This window comes from Heliconius melpomene, chromosome 13 (assembly GCF_056956725.1).
Source record: "Heliconius melpomene rosina isolate 202511_hmr_F chromosome 13, ASM5695672v1, whole genome shotgun sequence".
NCBI lineage: Eukaryota > Metazoa > Arthropoda > Insecta > Lepidoptera > Nymphalidae > Heliconius > Heliconius melpomene.
The window spans coordinates 1,037,461-1,059,590 of record NC_140401.1 but is presented as its reverse complement, the minus strand read 5'-3'; the positions used below and the strand labels follow the sequence as shown (position 1 = coordinate 1,059,590).

Genomic DNA, 22,130 nt, shown 5'->3' with positions numbered 1-22,130 from the left:
AATAGATACGTCATTTAGTTTCTACAATTTCATAATTTATTTTTATAATCGCAATCATAGTACACGGTTCGTGAGATACAGCTCGGTGACGGATAGACAGACAGACAGATAGACAACGGGCTCAGTCATAGGTCCCTGATTTATTCATTAGATACGGAACCCTAACAACATATATTTTAACATCATATCCGTGTACTGTTACCCTAACGTTGTCGTTACACTCAGTTTTGTGGCATCGTGGCGGAACGAATTAGTCCCTTTGGATTTTTGGGGCAAAAAATAAACGATGTGGGCTCGGAATGTGAGACCGCTTTTAAGATTGAGTACAAAATAATAGAAAAACTAAAACTTAAACTTATGTTTCGTATACGAGCTAAGACAAGTTTTGTTCGAATATAAGTAAGTTTATTATATGATAGCTTTTGACTGACGTGATGTTCAATTCCCATTAGGGGGTAATATAAAATTAAACATAGCGGAATATGAACTCGCGCGTCTGGAAACCCTCTAAGCTCTCTAACCAATTAGTTGAACAGTAGAACGCAGTGTGTAGTGATCGTACTCAGTAGTGATCGCACTCTTAAACGGTTTCGAAGTTCAAATCTTGCTGAGCTTAAATTTTTATACGTTTTCTAAAAAAGTATTTCTCTTTCCTAAGCTAGGGCTTTAAAATTATTAAAAATGAAATATAATCATATTTCAATTATTTCCATTGAAGAAAGAAGGTGCGGGGAACTGAGTGTTTTAACTTATGTTCTTTCTTTACTATTAACTATGGTAGGAGATTATGGTTTTAATTAGTTAAATTACTTTGTAATATTTATTTGTCGTATTAGATTGAAAAACATTTATATCAAAAGTAATATAAATTTTCCTACATGTTAGAATCGAACCCACAATCACTGCATTTAGGCAGACGAACCGATTGCATCTGTGTTATTTACATAAAAAGCTGTATAAAGTTTTCGAAAAACAAACATTCTGTATTCAGAAATGTAGTATAACCACTTAAACGGCTAGAATTGTAAAATAATAGGTAGCTAATGCTTAGTAAAGTGTGGGTTTCGATCAAAAGCACGATATCGCTGTTTGTAGGCTTAAAGGGAATAACTTAAACTACGTACCTACTGTAGAAATTTATATTTGCAGAATCCGCAATGGATAAATGGTCAAAGGCCTGTGGTCAAAGGATTTATTGAAACTGTTAAGTATAAGGTCACTATTTCGAATTCAGAGTCATATTAAAATCATTTTATGTGTAAAAACAATATCATTTCATTTCTTCAATGAAATAAAGTGAAGAGATGGATCACTACGTTTTCTCCATATATATATACCAAAAAGTTCTTTTTTTTAAAAAAGATTATCACCTTTTAAATCTAATCCTAAAATCCGTAGACTTAACAGAACGTGGGAGGTCGTGCAGTAAACATCTGATAAAGCGCATAATACAGTAGCATCTAGTACCTTTCATAATTATAGTGATAACGACACTGATAACACTGTTGAAGAGATTACCAAGATTAATAGGTTTGTATACGAATTTTGAACAATAAGTGGCTTGACAAAAGTTTAATTTTTAAGTGTGGTAGTCTTTTGGAATTCAAATTAAAGCTTTTTAGGGTTCCATATCCAAGTACACAAGCTTATAATTTGACTATGGGCGACGGTTATGAGTACACTTATTTCTCGAGACAATGAATTATTCTCATCACCTCACTTTGGTAACAAGACAAATCGCGGTGTTGAGTTCCGCACTCGACTCACAAAGCCTCGACAATCGTGCTGAAAGTAGGCATAGTAAAATAAATCAATGCTTAAACACCTAATATTTTTCCAGGTAACCTTTAAACGTAATATACTAACAAGATAATAAATCTATACCAAGGTTTGCTTTGTAATCGACCAGCGCTGTTCTTGTGTACATAAGTCGTTGAACTAATGACGGGAAAGTTAAGCAAATTGTGGATTTTACGGTTAATTCCATTTACGATGGGCTTAAATTATATTTAAACGAATTTAATTTTGTCGTCTCAGTCAGGGGTGAGTGGAAAAAATAACATTCAGTTGCGAATAAAATAATTGGTTGTTTATCGGTCTAGTAGATAGTAACTCTGATTATTATAAAGGTGGTAGTAAATTCATTTTTTATTCGTCGTGGTTGGTGGTAGCATAGTGTCTGGGTGTAAGCGCAGTGACAACACTACAAAGTGCGGCGTTGAGTTCTGCCACTCAACACACTACGTCGCTAAAATTGGACGAAAATTCATAGCACTAGATTCCCTTTGTCCATTTTGTTATAAGCGGGATTCAGCGTGAAGTTACAAACGATATCATATAAAAGATAAAAAGGAGATAAATCACAAAAATGACAAATTTGATAAATATACTTAAATATATTCCTCATGTTTATATATTTCATCTTAAAAAAGTGAAAAAAAGTTATCTCAAATTCGAGTCTTATTTGATTTTCAATATCAGATGGCAGTCCCAAAGGACTCTTGTTTCACGTAAGATGCCACTTCCGTTCCTCTTATCGCATCGCAAATATAGCTTTTACATATTAATAACGTTGTTTATTTAGCTTTCATGTAATTAATTATATATAATATACTTATACTTGATTTGAGGTTATTCGTGGCACAGGGGAACAAGTGAGTGTCTGTCAACGCGACTGGTTGTGTATTCGATCCTCACTCGCGGAAATAAAAGTCCTCTAGTACTAGTGTAAATAAGACATATTGCATTAAGGTGCGGAATTCAACGCCACTATTTATCTTATCAGGGAAAAGATAATATTAATTAAATCTCGACTATTAAATGTTAGTTAATCTTCGGCCGAAAGTGAGGCTTTCTCAACGGAAGTGTCTTAATGGGAGTATTGTGTCTTAACACTAGGTTCCCAGGTGAAAACCTACCACCCTGCTATGTGCAGGATAGAGCGTGAAGTAAAAAAAAATCTCCGAACACCGAACATGAATCGAATTCTCAACCTTCACGTTCACACGGTGGATTTTACAATACGTTTACATAATTATTATGTACATATTATGCCTTATTATACCAATATGGTATTTAATTGCGTACAAGCTGTTTTTATAGTTTCAAAAGAAATACACGGATAAAGACGAGCAGGTGTAATTCTTATTAATAAAGGAATGCTTTCATCAAAGTGGCAAGCAAAAAAATATACGTTTCACACTTCACTAGATAATTATAATGGTTTTATATTATAATGAAATTATAAGATTTATTAAAAAGTTTAAATTTCTTTTAACAGGAAGTATTTCGAGGTGAATAGTAAAATAATTATTTAAATTAATTCACATACGATATCGGGATTCTATACTAAGCCGTGGCTGTTTATGGTCACTAAATAAGTGGTAGTTTTAGGATTTCCTCGTTCTTGTCAGACATGCAATATACCGAAACTGGGCGGAAAGTCGTAACCAGAACATACTCTGCCATATACATTTATTTATTAAGGATTTTTCTTACACATTAATTTCAGAAAGCTGATAATACTGTAGTATATACTAGATATATCTAGGTCTTGCGGCTGTGCTACGTGTCATTTACAACAGCTTTTTTGCCGCAAGCTAGATTTCTAAGCGATTATTAAACGGCGCCAGTACTGAGTTTAAATTAATAAGCTATCATTATGTAAATCTCAGCACACTTTACTTATAATTGTGAAGATTTTTTTTTTTAGTTTTACGCACATATCCCGCAAATTTCAAGGTATAGGCAGAGGGAACCCTGGGAACCTAGTGTGAAGACACTTCCGTTTCCCACTTTTAGCCGAATTCTGGAGGCATTGCGCCGCTTATTATTTGCCTGATTACCAGAGCGAAGAAATGTAAATATTAAATATTTCATTCCTCGAAGCGGGAATCGAATCCACAACCGTCGCTTTTTAAACCGACGATTTTAATTTGTCATCGTATCTCCCGTTATTTTATAGGCTTATTGAAATGCAATTTATATAAAAAAAACTTTAAAAAATCAAGACTTATTGTGTAAGATTAAGTCATTTTCATATCAAACCGCAGTGACCCTTACAGAATACCTTGAATATACCCGACTGCGGCACACACAGTATGACTAATTACCAATACTAATCCGTTGTAAATGAAACTTGTTAAGAAATAGGTGCGTGACCAAGCAATACCGAGCCAGCATAAAATTATAATTAGAGGCATATTATAACTATTATTTGAAACGAGCAAAAAATGTTTAAGTTTAAACGGGGATTTTGGATTTCATATTGTACGATATTGTTGTTTTATTTCTTTTTATTTCTCACAGTTTATTAAGTTGTACGAGAAGTGATTGTTATTTTCTATCAGGTTGGATAGCGATAGCTTAGTGTTATAACTCTCTCTCTCATTTTTTATTTTCAATCGAACTTACAAGACATTGCGTGTTGATGTTTATCAACAGAAAATGCACAACCATTCAGTATTATTTTTAAACTAACTTTTTACAAACGTAAATATATCATGACTAATTTTAATATGTAATATTTCAAAAATACAAACACCTTACTTATAGGTTCACGCATCAATCCCATGAGACCATAAATATGGTAAACAGAGGAAACAGCCTATGGTCTCCGTTTTCATTGACAAATTATTTTAGAGAAATTACGTATAGACATCAATGAATGCAAGAATAAATTATAATTAAATATAAACATTCCCTAGAATGGCAATCGAACCCACATCATTAGTATATGCATTCATATATTGCTCCACTACGGTTGAAGGATATTTAATTTAATTACAAAAACTTTCCTTATTAATATCGTATCGTAGCCGTCAGATCTAAATGGTAAACGTAGATATAAATGATAGTTCATGACAAATAAGGTCTTACGTACTATCAGCAGCCTTTGGCGTTTTATAACAATGTAATAAAAGAGATATTACTAAGCAATTCCACGGTTAATTTTATAAAAACGTTTTAAACTACGCACATAGTGAGCCAAAGTTGAAAGAATATTATAAGCAGCATATCAAGCTTTTTAAAAGCTTTTTTCCCGTATAGCAGAATAAGCAGAGGGAAGTTAGTGTTAAGATACTCCGTTCCCAACTTCTGAGACATTACGTGTTGAAGTACAGAAAATAACCCCGCGCTATGTTTTGTTTACCACAGCAAGGTTATAATATTTTTATAACCTAATAATAAATTCCCCTGGATTGGAGTCAAACCCACAACTGTCGCGCTTACAGTCAGACACATTGCCGATGCGCCGCGACGGTCTCAATTTAACGGTTATTTTAATAAAAACGTTTTGAACTAATAACATAATGAGCGAAAGTTGAAAAAATATTGTAAGAGTATTATACATTTAAGCTTTAAGTCCTTGAGGCTAATAAAAATTAGTGGGAAAATTATTTAATTTTAGTTTTTTAAATGTATTGAAACGAACTCACAAATATATCTTCATTCATAATATTTATATAGGAAACATATTATTATGTATAACCCATTGTCTTATTGTTATCATATCTAGGGCATACATCCCAAGGGTATATAAAGGGCACCTTGAGGGTTACTGCTCAAGGTATATTTAAGTTCGAGGAAATTAAACAAACACATTATTAAAAAAAAACTAATTATTATCTACCTCTTTTCTCTTTCGATCGTGGTTTTGATTCCAACTCGATTAATGAGGCCTTAATGGCGGAAAGTGAAGAAGTGTCTTGACACTAAATTCTCTCTGCCTACCTTTCTTTATTAAAAATATGTATAGTGAATTTATTTTAATTAGTTTAATAACCTCAATTTCACAAATTGAACTCACGAGAAAAGTGGAAAGCAATTTTACATAAACTTTAGCTTTTGACTTGGTGTAGTAATTAATTTACTATGCACTTGGGTGCTTTATTTATCGTTGTTATGAAACACTAATATGTTGTCGTAATTTACTTGCTCTACTTAACTTAAATAGCGAAAATAAACCTTTTAAAATTTAATTTTGGATTTTAAAATATGCTAAGATACTGAGGTCGATGTGAGTTCAAACTTTAGTGAGGCCAGTTGTGGCGTAAGGGCACAAGCGTGATTCTGTAACAGGGCATGACAGGTTGTGGGTTCAATTCCCACTCCAAGAAATGAAATGTTTAATATTTTAATTTCCTCGCTCTGGTTCTGGTAACGAGGCAAAACGCGGTGTTGAGTTCTGTCGCTCAACACGCTATGCCTCCAGAATTTGGCGGATGTTGGGGAAACAGAAGTGTCTTAATGAAAACGGACTGTCTTAATACTTAGGTTCCCAGGGTTCCTTCACCGAGTCGTCTGTCTAGGGAGGCTTCCATTAGGCTGAGGTACAAATTCCACTACGTAGAATTTTTTCTTTATAGAAAAGCACGATTTGAATTTTGAATTTGAATCAAAGGACATGTATGATATAACCGAACAAAATAACTAATAAAAGTAGGTACTCTACAGCTCCATGTAATCTAACAACGTTCGTAACTGTACTCCGGCTCTTGGCAATCCTTGTGAAACACCTTATTAGAGTGGTTTCCTTATCAGCACCCATCACCACGTGATGCGGCATCATAATAGACGCAACATTAACCTATTTTTCCGAAAAAACGGAATTGTGCGTTTATCTCTACATTTCAATCTAAGAAGCTCCAGTGTAGTCGTAAAAAGAAAGAGCCTAGAGATTGTTAGATTACGATGATTTTAGCTAGTTTTTTCTATTCTTTTATATATATTACGTATTTTTGACATACATATATGCCATATTCCTGTAAGGAAATTTAAAAATAAAGCTCGTTTAATAAGTTTTAACTCAGCAATTTGAACCCAGTCGTGGTGCAAGGGCACAAGCTTGCAACTGTAAACGCGCCAGGTTAGGGATTCGATTCCCCTTCGGGGAAATTAAATATTTAACCTACCACGCCATATGCGGGATACAGCGTGAAACTAAAAAAACAATTAAGAACATCTTCAATATTTCATCTTTTATATTTAATCTGAGTATGATATATTCAAGATATATAATAATTTAGAACTAAATAAAATTACAATAAAAAAATTGTAATTACAAATTATGTATTATTACGGCTTTCATAGTGTCGAAGTGCGATATGTATGACGCTGTTATTAAATAATAAGAGATAATGCGCGCCGCGGGCGGTAGTCCACATAAAAAGTTGATACAAAAATAAACACATAACTTACTGATAGCATTGTGACCGAATTTCTTATCTGGCCGACTATAAATCTTAAGTTATCTAGAGTCAAGTGAGTCATCGTACAATTAGTATCTAATAAAAGTAAAGAAATATTATTATCTAATTTCCTATAAATATTGAAAATCGTAATTTGAAAACTTTTTGTTCCCAACTCTCCATGCCATTCCTGCGAATTTTGATCGAACCCATAGCCGTCGCGTTTACAGTTAGATTCGGCACTGCTACGCCACGTTAGCCTTTAATATTGTTATTTTTGTTAATATTTATTTCTATAAACGTAGTAATCAACCAAAATCTAATTAAAACGTCTCATAGTATTAGTAGCACAGAAATAACCGAACAAAGAGAAACGTAATCCTCTTCCCTGTATCTAACGGGTATTAACAATGGTTCGTGGCTCACTTTCTCGGAAGATGCTAATTTGTCGTTAAGCCGCTACGAACTTAATCAGACGAAAAAAGGAAAAACAAGTTGATCTCGTTAATGGGATACTGCAACGGCAAAAGTCCTAAGAATTTTATGTAGAGTATGAAAAAAAAGAAAGAATAGAAAGCTTTGTTCGAATTGTGCTGTCTTCCTTAATGATTCATTATAAGTGACTGGGAGCTATATTGTACTAGTCGTCAACCCCAACTTTTTTATATGAACTTTAACATATAAAATGTAAGTTCGCTTTTTTTGTTCCAATAGGAGTTTCGAGAAATTTTCTCTAATCTCTCTCCTTTAGATTCCTTAAACTACCTACATACCCGTATATAACAGCGTAGGCAGGGGGAACTTAGTATTAGGATACTCCGTTTTCCACTTTTCGCTGCTCGGGGTACAGCGTGTTGATTCGATGAAACTCAACACCACGGTCACCAGAGTCTTGTTACCATAAATATGTTATATTTTTTTTGCTTACTGATGAATAAATCAAATTTCAATCGAAAAAGAAAATTTTAAGTTCAAAAACCTGTACAATTTCAACAGAACAAAACGAGAAAGTGTTAAATTTAAATTTTCATCTATTCATTATATTATTGCACTCATACAATTTGTAAAAACAGTTTTCCATTTAGATTAACCTGAATAACCGCAAAAGGTGATACGATATTTTTTAATATTGCTGAATAAAAACAAATTAATATTCAATAAATGGCTCAAAACTCTACGAAAGTGTTCCAACGTCAAAAAGTTTGTATAAGCTGAAAGTCATTTCAAGTATGCTCGTTTACTTAAAGTCGGTTGAGCTATCTCTTCCTCAATATATTCACTACACAAAAAAAGCTTCTAGCTAAAAGCTTTGTCCTGCACAGTCGGGTAAGTAGATTTACGACATGGTATTTTATATACCGTATATCGCATTGAAATTAAAATAAATTTAATATAATCTTTCTTTCTAATGTGTAACGAACCTGCAACCATCGCATTTACCCGCTGCACTACGATAGCCTCAATGTAATTAAAATTTTGATATTCATCTCAGTTCTTAGAAGATAAGACACAAAAAATAATATTTAAATTCAATAATTAAAGCAAGTACGGGTCTACGTTGAGTGAGGAGCAAAAAATCGATTGTTTTAAATGTGAATCTAAATTAACGATGCCTCATTAATATTAATAAATAGTAATTGGAGTGTAAGTGACTTGTACAACTTTGTAATTAAACTTTTTGCTTTGAATATTTTTTTTTACGTTTATTTTACTTTAAACGGTAATAAATTTATTCCAATTTAACTTATTTTTCACACTTTTTTAATTATTTGTAAATTTATAATATTAATTTGTAAAAAGAGAGGTTAATTATATATTATGTAAATCACCGTCAATCATGTTAGCAGCGCAATTGTAATAAATATCTAATTCCTTTTTTTTAAATTCTGTCATTACCAATGATACAACTACTTTTGGTTTCAATTAATCAATACGGAGAGAGGAGAGTTAACAAAAACTGTGTATTTAAGTTGAAATTAATGCAAATTGCTTCTTAAGTTAATGTTAGAAAAATGATGAACTTTTAAAGCTTTCAATGAAAATTATTATATTTTTAAAATTTTACATTTTATTAATAATCGACAAGTTCCTTGTAGTACCAGACAAAATGAGCCTATAAAAAATATAATTTTGATTTCATAATTAATTAAATAAAATTAAATCAGTCAGTTGACGTACAATACTCGTACACACAATAACCGTTAAAAGCTCAATTATACAAATACAAGTATGTAACGATCATTAACATACCATATAATAAAATCCGAAGAAAACTTTTAAAATTGTAATCCACGGAATCCTATAACTTGCAGTTCTTTTCACATAACACCCAAATCAAATTTCACTTCACGTAAATAACACATAAGAAAACAGTTAACGAATTCGCGCTAGCGCTATGTAGAGTCGGTACGTCCAACCCCCACGACTGCCGCGGCTGTACTGAACCAAGCTTGTAAAGGGGGACGGGGGAATGGATAGATAACTTTGATCTTTTTGGTTCCGAAGATTTTAATGACACATCTGGAATAGAAAAAGTCTAAGTGTTAATGCATGTCAAGGGCTCTTAGAAATGATGTGTTAGAAAAAGCGGGAGACATTTTTAAAAATAGTTTAAATTGCGTTGGAGTGGTTGATAGATTGTCGTGTAATTCACCAATGAAGGAGTTCTCATTTAAAAAAATATAAGATGTTTTAAACGATAAGTAGTGCATGTAAGTTGTAACATATTTTTTAAAATGTTTTGAAGATGGATGTGTGAAATTTTCCGTTCCTTACGCTTATCATCATCATTAAATCTATAATCATTTTATCATCACCAATAAAATTTCGAGACATTTCATGTTGGGTATTGGATCTCAACGCCACGCTTCTTGTTGTTACCAGAGCGCGGATTGTTACATTTTACAGTCAGATACTGCGCCGCTTCGCCACGACAGCCGACGTACCTATACCATAGATAATGTAAAATAAAACGAAAAAAAAAAAAACATAATATAACGCTCATTCTTCCCCATTATTTTTACATCAACCAACGTCTCAGATATTGCACAAGGCAGTTTTTGTCATCGCACATGTCAGGGGTAGGCACAAAGGCCGAACGAAGGCAGGTATAAAGGACCCCAACCCCCGTTTCAAGTTACTATTAAAGACGTGAATATTGTAGAGTTAAGAACCCAAAATTTTACAACTGCATTGTGTTTTTAACAAAAAGACACAAAAGATGGAATTGGCTTCTGTTATTAACGTATCACTTATCGATGTTTCTCGCTCTCGAGTAATACAATGTCCATTATGAGATTTTGGATGAAATTTTGCTCTACATATGTTTTGGGGGCGGATCGTTAGTTGTTAAAAGTAATTGTATCGGGAATATGTTCGTGTGGTGTTGAGTGATTTATCTATATTATTAAGAATATTTCAATTTTCTTTAAATAAGATAAATTTTACAATATAGAAAAAAGCTAACACGACGTAAAAAATATATTAAAAAATATTTTACAAATGTAATAAAAAAACAGATAGAACGACGACAGGTGTTGGGTTTGGGTTTTTTCTAAATTTCAAGAAAAACTATAAACATTTTATGTTTTAAGCTTTAATAATGCCAGTATGGTTGGCAAATACGAAATTTTTGAAGAATATATATAGTTATAGGGACAATATGTATAGGTTCTATAGTTGCGAGTTTAAATATTGGGAAACAACTGTTGTTGTTATGATTTTTTTTTCAGCGGCACGTCGTATTATGGTAGGCCAATTTAAAGTAAAGTTATACCATTTCCTATTTTACGCCCAATTAAAACCCTCCCCCAATTCGGAATTGAACCCACAACCATCTAAATAATATTCTCAGATAATGTAGAGCAATAATACGTGGGAGAAAAAATCTCAAGGATTATAAATGTATTATGTTATTATTATCAACATGCAGACTATCAAAAAATGTGAGTTGGAATCAAAATATCTTATAAGTACTAAAAACAACTGAAAGTGTTATATGATTAGCATTTACTTGTCGTTTTATAACTGCGATCAAATTGGAAAACTTACTATAGAAATAATTAACGACATAATATAGACTAAGGCCTTCTTCGAAACATGTTCAACACAAGTATATTTTTATATCGAATCAGTAGTTCTTGAGATTTGCGCGTCCAACCAAACAAACTCTTCAGCTTTACATTATTATAATAGAACTATTGATAAAACAACATAAAAACTGTCGTTATTACATTTAATTAAATAGGAAAAACATATATAAACAAAATATAGAATACATTCCGTTAATATTTCAAAACATAATTTGCGTAGTGCAATATATCACGAACTGCCCTACTTTATACTTTATGCATGTCGACGTCATTTTATAATCCTATTAATTTATTGAATAGTTGGATAATCCAGCAAAAGAAATATATGTATGTACAAAACATAATGAGTATAATGATAATTATTTTTAATGAAGTGCATTTTTCGAGGAATATTCAATTCGGAAGCAGTAATATACGTTTTATTTTTAATTTTAGCTAGATTTCCTTTATTAATTTAAACAAAAAATAGATCAGCATTAGTCTGTATCCCTCTTATAGTAGAGAAGGCAGAGGGAATCTAGTGTTAAGACACTCCGTCTCCCACTTTCTGCCAAATTCTGGAGTCATTGCTTGTTGAGTTTATCAATTTCATATCTCTATAGTAGGAGGTAGAGAGAATACAGTGCCAAGACACTGCTCGTCAGAATGAACATACATGATGTGTGAGTTTCTTTTTTTTATATTCACACTGTATCTCGTACGTAGAGAGTAGGCAGAAGAACCTGGGAACCTAATCTTAACTTACTTCATTCCCCATTAAGACGTTCCCCGTTATAGACATTTTTGAGGCATTGCGTGTTGATGGCGGAACTCACCGCCGCGCATTTTCTTGTAACCAGAACGAGAAAAAGAAAATTATTTCCTTGGGTGTAACCAATCGAACCCACGACCGTCGGTGCAATGAGTTAATTTTAAAATAACGATGTTAATATTCTGATGTTAGTTATTAATAATAATACTAATAAGTATATTGCGTGTTATATTCCCGCTAGAGCATATATATATATATTTTTTCTCTTTAATTCTCAATTTTAAAAATATACTGATACTGTTACTCTAAAAGTGTAGAAAAAAGTCTGGGTAAAAGACGTGTTCATTACTCAACAGCGCCCAAGACTTAGCCGTCATCTGTCAGCGTCTGGGGGTGTTTGTTTTATATGAAAGTATGTATGTATTACATGTAGGCGCTATGGTGCAGCGATATACAGTGTGACTATAAGCGTGATAGTCGTAGACTCGATTCCCATTCGGTGTAATGTTTTTTTTTTTACATTCCCTCGCTTTGGTAACAAGACAATGTGTGGAGTTTAGTTCTGCCACAAGTCTGTATAAGCAATATTTCGAAAATTGGGAATGGAGAAAGGAGTGTTTTAACACTAGGATGTCTATCATGCCGCTGCTTGCTATAAAAAGGAGGCTTTGTACGGTACGGTGGTGTTCGCTTTAACAAGCGGTGGTTGTTGGTTCAAATCTACTCGGTGTAATATTTATTTATCAATTTAAAACCAATTTGCTTTTCTTCGATGTTCTTAAATAAAACGTTCATTCTGCCAACTCAATTAAGTTTTGTTTAGGTGGATTTTTTATACGGACAATCATTTTCCCACTCGCATGCAAGGGAGGACTTGGAAAGCTTCACACTGTATCCAGCAATTAGCTTGGTAAGCAAAGGGAATCTAGGAACCTATTTCATTTCCCATTGGGAGTTGAAACCACAACCTGTCGCTGCTACAGTCGCACGCTTGTGCCCCTGCGCCACGACTGGCTACTTGGAAAGTGTTGTGAACTAAGAGAGGATTTATCTAAATTTGTACGAAAATGAAAAAATAACGAGATTTACGGTTTTAAATTTCCTTAAACAAAGTTGCGGGCGACAACTAGTGTTTATATAAAATAACAATTCAGTATAACCGTTCATCAGTAAATGAGTAATGGGCGAGAGTTCATTACTCAGTTTGCCTGTCATCTGTCATCGTCTCGGCTTCTATGTTATTTTGCTTATCTAGAATAGTATTCAAGTATGAATAATAATAAATAATTATGTGTATGTTTAGTTTAGAAAACTATGTTATTCAAGGTATGTTACTTGCGATGTGATGAGTGCAGGATCAATTCTAGATCTAATATTGATTAATTTTTTTTTATAGCTTCACATAGGTAGTCAAAGGGAATCTGAAAATCTAGTGTTAAGATATTCTGTTTCTAATAAGACACTTTCATTCTCAACTTTCCATCGAAATCTGAAGGTATTGCGTATAGGGTAGCGGAACTCAACGCGATGCTTTGCCTTGTGAGAGCAAAGAAAAGAAAATATGAAATATTTGATTCCTCCGAGTGGGAATCAAACCCACAAACGTTATGTTTATAGTCGCCCGTTTGGGGCCGTCTTAACCCTCTATGTCATGACGGCCGCAAATAAATAATATAACTATATAATTAATTTATATTTTTCAAGTTAACCATCTCATTCACACAAGAGGCTACATAACAAAGAATTTAGATAACGGTGATTTAGTTTGCTTTGCCCCGCTTAAACTTTGAGCGTCCGTTGGTAACGGCAAATACATAAATATTATTGGAGTTACTGAATATTCATATTGTTATGGTCATTAATCGTGGCCAGTTAACCTATTTATTTTATCGATTGAGTTAATTTCGTTAAAATAGATTTAAAATGGGGATCAGTCTAAATTTCATAATTTCTTTTTCATAAAGTCTCTAAATTACTATAGATTCGTGCTCTGAGTAAGAATCGAATACAAAAGCATTGCGTTTGCAGTAAGAACTCTTACTGCGCCTTGATGACCTCTAGGAATATTTACATGTCAAATATTTTCAGTATAAATATTTTTTTATTAAAACGAGATAATATCATATAAAAATTGATGAATAAATATCGATATAAAAATTGAGATTTTTGAATTAGGTCTCTATAATTCTAAAGGTGCGATATGATGAAACCAACATCAGTTCTAAATAATCTAAATAATAGGTCTCTTGTGTGCTTGTCAATAACCACGATATATTTTTTTTTTGCGTATAGATGCATAACATTCCAAAAGGATCTATTTTATAAAATAACAGTCAATGTAAAACCAAAAAAAAAAATAGACAGCTTTTTTAATAAAATGCTTTTAGGTTGACTCTAGGATTTCTATTTAAGAATTTTTGTGATATTTCAATATTTTAAGCGCCCATTGTGTAACTTGATGCTTATTTTTTCAGTTAATTTTAATAAAAGCTTGAATATAAGGATGTTTCGTCTCGTAGATTCATTATTTTAATAGTCTTTCGTTTAATGTCTATAAATAATTTTATATTTTGAAATTAGAGAAATGTTAAAAATAGTAATTGAAATCTAATATATTTTACGGTTGTTAAAAAAAATAATTTAATCAACTTTACACCGTATCCCGTACACAGCGGGGTAAGCAAAGAGGAACCTGGGAACCTGTGTTTAGACACTCTGTTCAAATTGAGACACTTTCGTTTCCTTTTTCCCCGAAATCTGGAGCCATTGTGTGGGCAAAACTGGATCCAAAACAGGTCCATTCCCAAACAATTGTATCCACGACCTGACCTGACTGACTATCGAATCTGCGACCTCCCCTAAAGACTATTAAACCAAAACAAATCTAAAAATAAAATTATGCAAAAAAAAACATCATTTTAGAACCAACCCTTTCATTTTTTATAATCTCTGGGTGGCGTATTTTAACTAGTATGTATTTAACTCAACTGCATGCCATATGTGGACAGCCGTCGATCGCAATCTTTTCAACGTTTAAAGGAATTTATCACCTCTGAAGTATTTATCTGTTAAGTAAGATAAGAAATACCACTTTCGGGTAATTTCACATATTTCGTACTTAAAAGGTAATTATGTAAGGTTACATTAATAATAGGTGGTGAAGGCTTCATAAGAGAGGATGTCTAAATATTTTATGTAATAGGTAAAATGATTTATGATGATGAATCGATGTAATTGATATTATATGTGTATGCGATGGGTTGAATTTGATTCGTAAATATATTTATGTTAAAAAAATCTCTATTTCTTCTTATATATGTGTAATGTGTAAAAAGTGGTGCTCCTAAGTTTTAAACATTTAAAGTATAAATATTTTAAATGTTTAAAAAGCTATATATAAAACGAATGTTACCACTAAAAATATTACTGTAAATAATAAAAAGTCGAAGCCCTCGTGGCGCAGGCACACAGTATTTGACTGTAAGCATCACGATTGTGGGTTCGATTTCCACTCGGGCAAATTATTTTTTTTCATTTCCTCGCTCTGTTAACACGATAAAAAAATGCAACGTTATATTCGACTGTTGTTATTATTAAGGTAGTAGTATAGGTAAAGAAGACCTTTGAGAATAACGAATAATTTTGTTTCTTAATTGTATCTCATTTTTGACACTTCTATCTCGGCTGAAATCAAAATTACTATTATTATTACTAGTGCGCTATGACGTACATTGCCTTTTACGTTTCTAGGATATCCGTCTGACTCCACCTCAAGATATCTTCATCTTTAATGTAATCGATATGTCATAATTTGACCAATTAAAATTCTCGAAACTGTATATGGAATGATAATTATCTTATATTTAATATTCGTATAACGTATCTACACAATTATGGTGCGGCGGCGTCTCGATTTATTTAAATATGAAACGAGCTTTCTCTTATAATTTAAAATTTGTGTTTTTAATTGTGTGTCATTGTTATAACTATAGTAAAGAAGAAGAAAAAGTTATACGCTGTATCCCAAACGTAACAGGGTAGGCAAAGGTGACCTAGTCTTAAAATATCATGTAAGTTTATATAGTGAGAAAGTGAAAATATTTTATTACCACGAGTGGATATCGAACATACAACTGTCACATTTAAAGTCAGACGTTTTACCGTTGCACCACGACGGTGTTTTCATTGAAATTTGTATTATGTGTTTTAATAGAAAATAATGTTTTAATGAATAGATAACTACTACTACTACTATTAATATCAAACTACTGTTAGGGAGTGATTTAAATAGCACGCGACGGTTTCTGGTTCAGTTCCCGCTGCGTGCAATATTAGATGGTCCAAAAATTTTTAACAATAATTTCTTTGCATGTCGAGAAATCGATGAAATGCGAAAATATATCTATAGAGACCATAGATACATACATACACAGAAATTAAGCTCACCTAAAAAGCTACCATCACTCATCAATCGCTTAACGCCCTACTACACACAATTGTATACGCTTTCTCCAACACCAGAGGTAATATTTTAATTTACTAAACGTTGGACATTTCAATGACATTGCCTCACCGGAGTCACGATTCCTAACCGTAAGCCGCTCGTGGATGCCAGATAACTACCATTTAAGTGAAATCACTCAAGTTAATATATATCTTTTTACTTGTTTATATAAAAAGTAATATTAACAATTTTAAATGTATCCCATGCAGGGTAAGCAGGAACCTCGTGTTAAAACACTCTGATCCTCATTTTCCGCTAAATTGTGGAGGCACTGCTTGTTGAATTGCGGAACTCATCTTAACGCTGTGCCTCGCCAGAGCGAAGAATTGAGAAAATAAATTTATTGATAATGTTAGATAATGGTATGATTGGCCACATATCATTATAATTTATATAGCCAACGTTGGCTCCACTCCCAGTCAGAGGAATAAATTACTTTTATTTCCACGTCGTGGAATTAATATTATCCTCATGAATGTACGACAAGGGAGACCTCGGTTGACCTTCAAGAAAACAGCACCCAGGTACTCCTGAGGGTATGTATGAAGAAGAGTTTGACTATTGTAGACTTCAATGAAAACTAGTAAAGCACTATTAGTTACACAGTATATAATAAGTATGTTTGTTTTAAAGTTTACTGGTAATAAAGTTTGAGAGAGCTGGTCCAAGAAACAATATTTTACATAGAAACTTCAACATCCTCACTTGCTTAGGAGTTTTCTTGGAGGAGGAATAACTTTTTACTTTATAATATACTGAAAAACACTATACAAACTATTTTAATGTTATAAGTTCCGTATTACTCTATTAGATATATGTACAGAGAATTGTGAATGAAAACTCTGTTCTTCGTATAAGGGTTTTACGTATGAATATAATAACTTTCCTGAAATCTTTTAAAGTAGCAGGACTCTTGGAAACAATTCAAGTTGTAACAAGGGTATAAGAATTTTGATATCTAGATTGATAAGAACATATTTATATGTTTTTGTCCTTAGTGTGGAATAACAACTTGAAATATGTTACAAACAAAATAATTGTAATTTCTCCGCTCTGGTAGATAAAATGGTGTTGACTTTCGCTAACCAACAGGCTATGTTTCGAAAATTATCCTTTAATGAAAGATGAAACGGGGTGTCTTAACTCTAGTTTTACTCTGTCTACACTGTATAGCTTAATAAAGCAGAAAGAACATACTTTTACTAAAAATATCAATCCTGTCCTACGATTAAACCTATAACCATCTTATACAATCAATCACGTCGGCATCAAAAGTACATTAAAGCTAAAAATTAACAAGTAAAAAATAATAGTGTATACGCGATATATTCACTAAATTGGCCATAAATCCATACAATGCAATGGGCGTGAAGAAATTTCTGATTCTAGTGCACCGACGGCGGATGAGCAGAGAACCGCTCCTGGCATACTAATATAGGTGATGACGTCGTCTTGTGATTTTATGTTTGGAAGTTTCTAATTCTATAGGTTTTTTCTTTCATTGTATATTGTAACGCTATTGTAGTTTAGATGAGAGTTGCTATGTATTGAAAACCGCCCGAGTGGGGATTCCAGCAGGTTATGTGGGCAATATAGGCTATAGGCTCCCATGGTTAAACGGACTATTCAATACAAATATTTTTTTATATTCAAAGTAGGTGCTCTAAATTAGCGTGTTGAGCTAAACAATTAAATTAAGCAAGCTGTTTATATGTACATATATAGGAATATACATATTGACAGATAAGAGTGCTTTGTGGCACATTGACATAGGGAAACTGCAAACACACGGTTGCGGGTTCAATTTTCCATTCGGCTAAATATTTTATATATATATAAAATATTTAATGGGATATACAAGCTTTTTTGATCATATTTATTATTGAAAAACAAAACTAAAAAACTACTTTAAAACTAATCCGTACTCAATTAGTTTTTAACGGAAAAAAATAAACAAGACCTAGAATTTCTTACTAAGTTTTCCTATTAAAATGCATTGTAAAGATCGCCTATAGAGGCAAGCTAGCGGTCGCAGGCAATCAAGGGTGGTTAGACCAGAGCCTACAATTTGTATGGATTAATTAGTGACGAAGGAACTGGGGGAACGCAATCAACGAGGCCTTTTAATTATCATCGAATATTTTGTGGCGACCACGCTGAATTCTAAAACTCTAAATTAGATACAAGATTATTATGAAAATTGTAGATGTTCAGTTAATTTTGTAATTCAGTAGCTTCTGCAGTCTTTTTTGTTTTTAATAGCTTCAGAGGGAATCTAGTGTTAAGATTTAATTCTTTTTGGAACTTTGCGTACAAGTGGCGGAACTTAACGCCGTTCTCTGTCTTGTTATTGGAGAAAATTGAGTAAATAGTTGCATAGATTTTACAGTTTATATTTAAGCAGCTTTACGCTTTTAACTGAATAGTACGGTTAAAAAGAACCTAACGTAAAAGCACTCGTTTTCACGCCCCTTCCCAAGAGGAAATCGAACCTACCCCAAAAGAAAAAAAATACAGTCGAATTGATAACTTCCTTTTTTTACAGAAGTCGGTTAAAAAATAGAACTCTTACGCCCAATATTAATAATGTATCTCCTATCTCCAGTTAACGTCTATCTCGTACTGTCCGACATATCTATCCAATCACTAACCTGCATGCCTACCTCCATCTCTGTCTATTTCAATCTATGGTAGCAATTTTTGGATTAGGATTGGTTATTAACATTGGGCGTTAGAGGATCACTATGATGTCCGGGTAACTTAATGTTTGTCCGTGAGAACGCATAGAGGTATCAAGATAAAATTTACAATAGATCAACGGATCCTTAGAGCACAGACAAAATTAAGCTTTTAAAGCGTATAAATTATTATCACAAAATTAGTTACTTTCTCGTGGTCTAACATCTATGAAATTATTATGAAACTCACGTTGAGTGACTCTGACTCGCCCTTGACCGATTTTTTCTTACAAATACTTACTATACAGTAAAATATGTAGCACTATTTTTGTAAGTACTGTACCATGCAACAAACATATCGACAACAATTATATGCTGACAGCTCCCTAAGGCAAAAATATTAACTTGTTCACTTAAAACTGTCATTCCAAAGTTGACATAATTTTTTAAGATCACTTTAAACTTGTTTGAGTATATAATGAGATAATTACCTATTTGTACATTTTATACTTATCTGCAATTATTTTTTAAACAATTTTTTTAGCTTCATCCTATACTATTCTCTGCATTTTCAGAAGCATTGCGTATTAATATGCTAAAAGCCAAAGAAAAAATTTAATATTGAATACAACAACGAAATTACAGACGCCGTCTAGAACTAGAATACAGTTGGAATTTCTAAGTAGGTATAATTGCAATACCGATCGGAACTCAAATAGGAAATAACAATATTGACGAAGCAAGAGCAATCTGAAACCGCTAAGCCGAAAGTTTGTCAACTTTGCGATCAATATCCCTGTAACATTATCTGTTAAATTATTGAATTATATTTTAAAATTTCATTTTCAATCGGGGAGTAATTTATTTATATTTTTCGCGGTTCCGGTAACAAAATAAAGCGTGGCGTTAAATACCGATTGTGGGTTCGATTCCCACTCGGAGGAATGAAATATTGAATTTTTTTATTTCTTTCTTGTGATAACGCAAAGCGCAGGTTTGTTTTCGGCCTCTACACCCAACTCACAATGTCTCGAGTATTCGTCAGAAAGTGGGAAATGGAAGTATCTTATTGGACACGGAGTGTCTTAACACTCTTGCCACATGTTCTCAGGCTCAGCTCGTTATTGAGTTGCGCCACTCATCACTGATTCGTCTCGTATTGCGGCGGAAAGGAATGGAGGGTTTATACACAAGGCTCCCTCCGTTCCAGAAATTTAAATGGAATTTCAACACGACTAGCAGTTAAATTCAAATAATTTTAAACAGAAATATCTAATATTTTACGTGACTTTAGATAACAACGCACGCTTCCATTAGGCCCTTTAAGATATTTTTTTCAACGCCCTTTTCGAATCTTTCGTAACGGTTATGCTTTCCTACACTTAGAACTGCAAAAAATTGTAAATAAGATGATTGTTGAGGTAAAAAATACGAGCCAAGTTCGATCAGTTATCTTCACACTTGTACTGTTAGATGATTATAAAAACGTGCTTTCCAAACATCTTTTGGCGTTTTTTGTAAGTGGTTATGATAGCATTCGGAAATACAATTTTTAAAGAGGGATAGCTTGTTTTTTTAAGAAACATCTTTATAGATGATAGCGTCGTGAGTGATACACGTATTTTTTTTAAATTTCTTCATTGATGATATTTTTAACAAATAGTAGAGCAGTATTTGTGTGGCTTTACGCTGTATCCCTTATACCTACAAGGCTTGGGCTATAAGTTACTTTCCAAGTCGTCTATTAAAAATGTATTATTATACATATAATATCAAACGGAGTGTCTAAGCACTAAATTCTTCTCTCCTTTTAAGACAAAATTGAATATTATTGTTATTTTATCAATAAACATTTCTATGATTGAAACGCTAGTGTAATATCGAATGGAAGCCAATGGGCGTGGAGTCGAGATTACGGGCCCGAGGCGTCATATGAAACGCTATTCGTGAAGGTACCCGGGAGTAGCGCACGATGTCTTTTTAGTTATTGAAATTTGTTAGTTTCAACTGAAGTATATAACTGAATTTTTATTTGTATTTGCATACGTTTAATATTATTACCTCAAGGCTGTCTGGGGGCAATTTAACAGCGTCTGATTGTGAATATGCTGGTTGTAGATCCCATTGCTACATGAGTTCCGCCACTCAATACAAAATGGGTGGAAAGTCAGTCATCATTAAGTTTTCATTTACTTCTTGATATGTGGAAAAACAGGAAACAGAAGGAGAGAGCTAATGATGAATGAATCTAAAACTTAAAAAATATTAAATCCACATACGCAGCCAAAAGAAACCTAGAGTTAAGACACTCCGTTCTCCACTTTAGACAATTCTCATACTTACTGTTAAAAATATTATCATTTTCTAAAGACTAAATAAGAAAAACAGAGAGTTTTATACCAGCGTCTTTTGACTGTCGGTCGGTCGGTCGGTACCTAATCACAGAATATCTACGAAATATTTTTTTATGAAAGTTGGACCCCGACGTTTAGTCGATTTCCACAAACAATACACCCAAGTAATATATAGCACATATTAAATTATCCATTTGAAAATGAGAAATTTCAAGAAATACTACTGTAATGCATAGTAGGCGTGTTGAATGCAAAATTGCAAGCCTCAGGCGGTAGACAAATGGTGATCGTGAGCGGACCGCACCGGTAGCGAGGCGAGGGCACGCGTTTATTATTCAAAGTTACTACGAAATATGTCTTTTTGCATGGAGATTTCTTCATATATTATATTATTACGGAAGAAGAATGAAAGAAAGATGGATGCTGTGGAGGTTCAGTGTGAGAATGACAGGTATTAGCGAAGATGTCACTGTGAAATTCAAGAAGAAAGAGGGTATCAGTATGAAAAAATTGTAAAAAATATTTGTGACGGTAATAGAGGTAGGTTGAGATCTCGGTTGAT

At 33.0% G+C, this 22,130-nt stretch overlaps 1 protein-coding gene across 3 annotated transcripts in view; it reads right to left on the bottom strand.

Annotated features, from left to right (window-relative positions):
• The window catches only part of LOC146532390 (netrin receptor UNC5C-like), a 106,200-nt gene that overhangs the window by 65,673 nt on the left and 18,397 nt on the right, over window positions 1–22,130 (bottom strand). For 2 of the 3 annotated variants that reach the window (XM_085196093.1, XM_085196095.1), the window contains exon 1: window positions 9,441–9,625. The exons of the other annotated variant lie outside the window; for it this stretch is intronic. The gene's annotated coding sequence lies outside the window, so the exon portion shown is untranslated. Of the gene's footprint in view, window positions 1–9,440; window positions 9,626–22,130 lie in introns of those variants that run through there. 3 annotated transcript variants of the gene reach the window in all.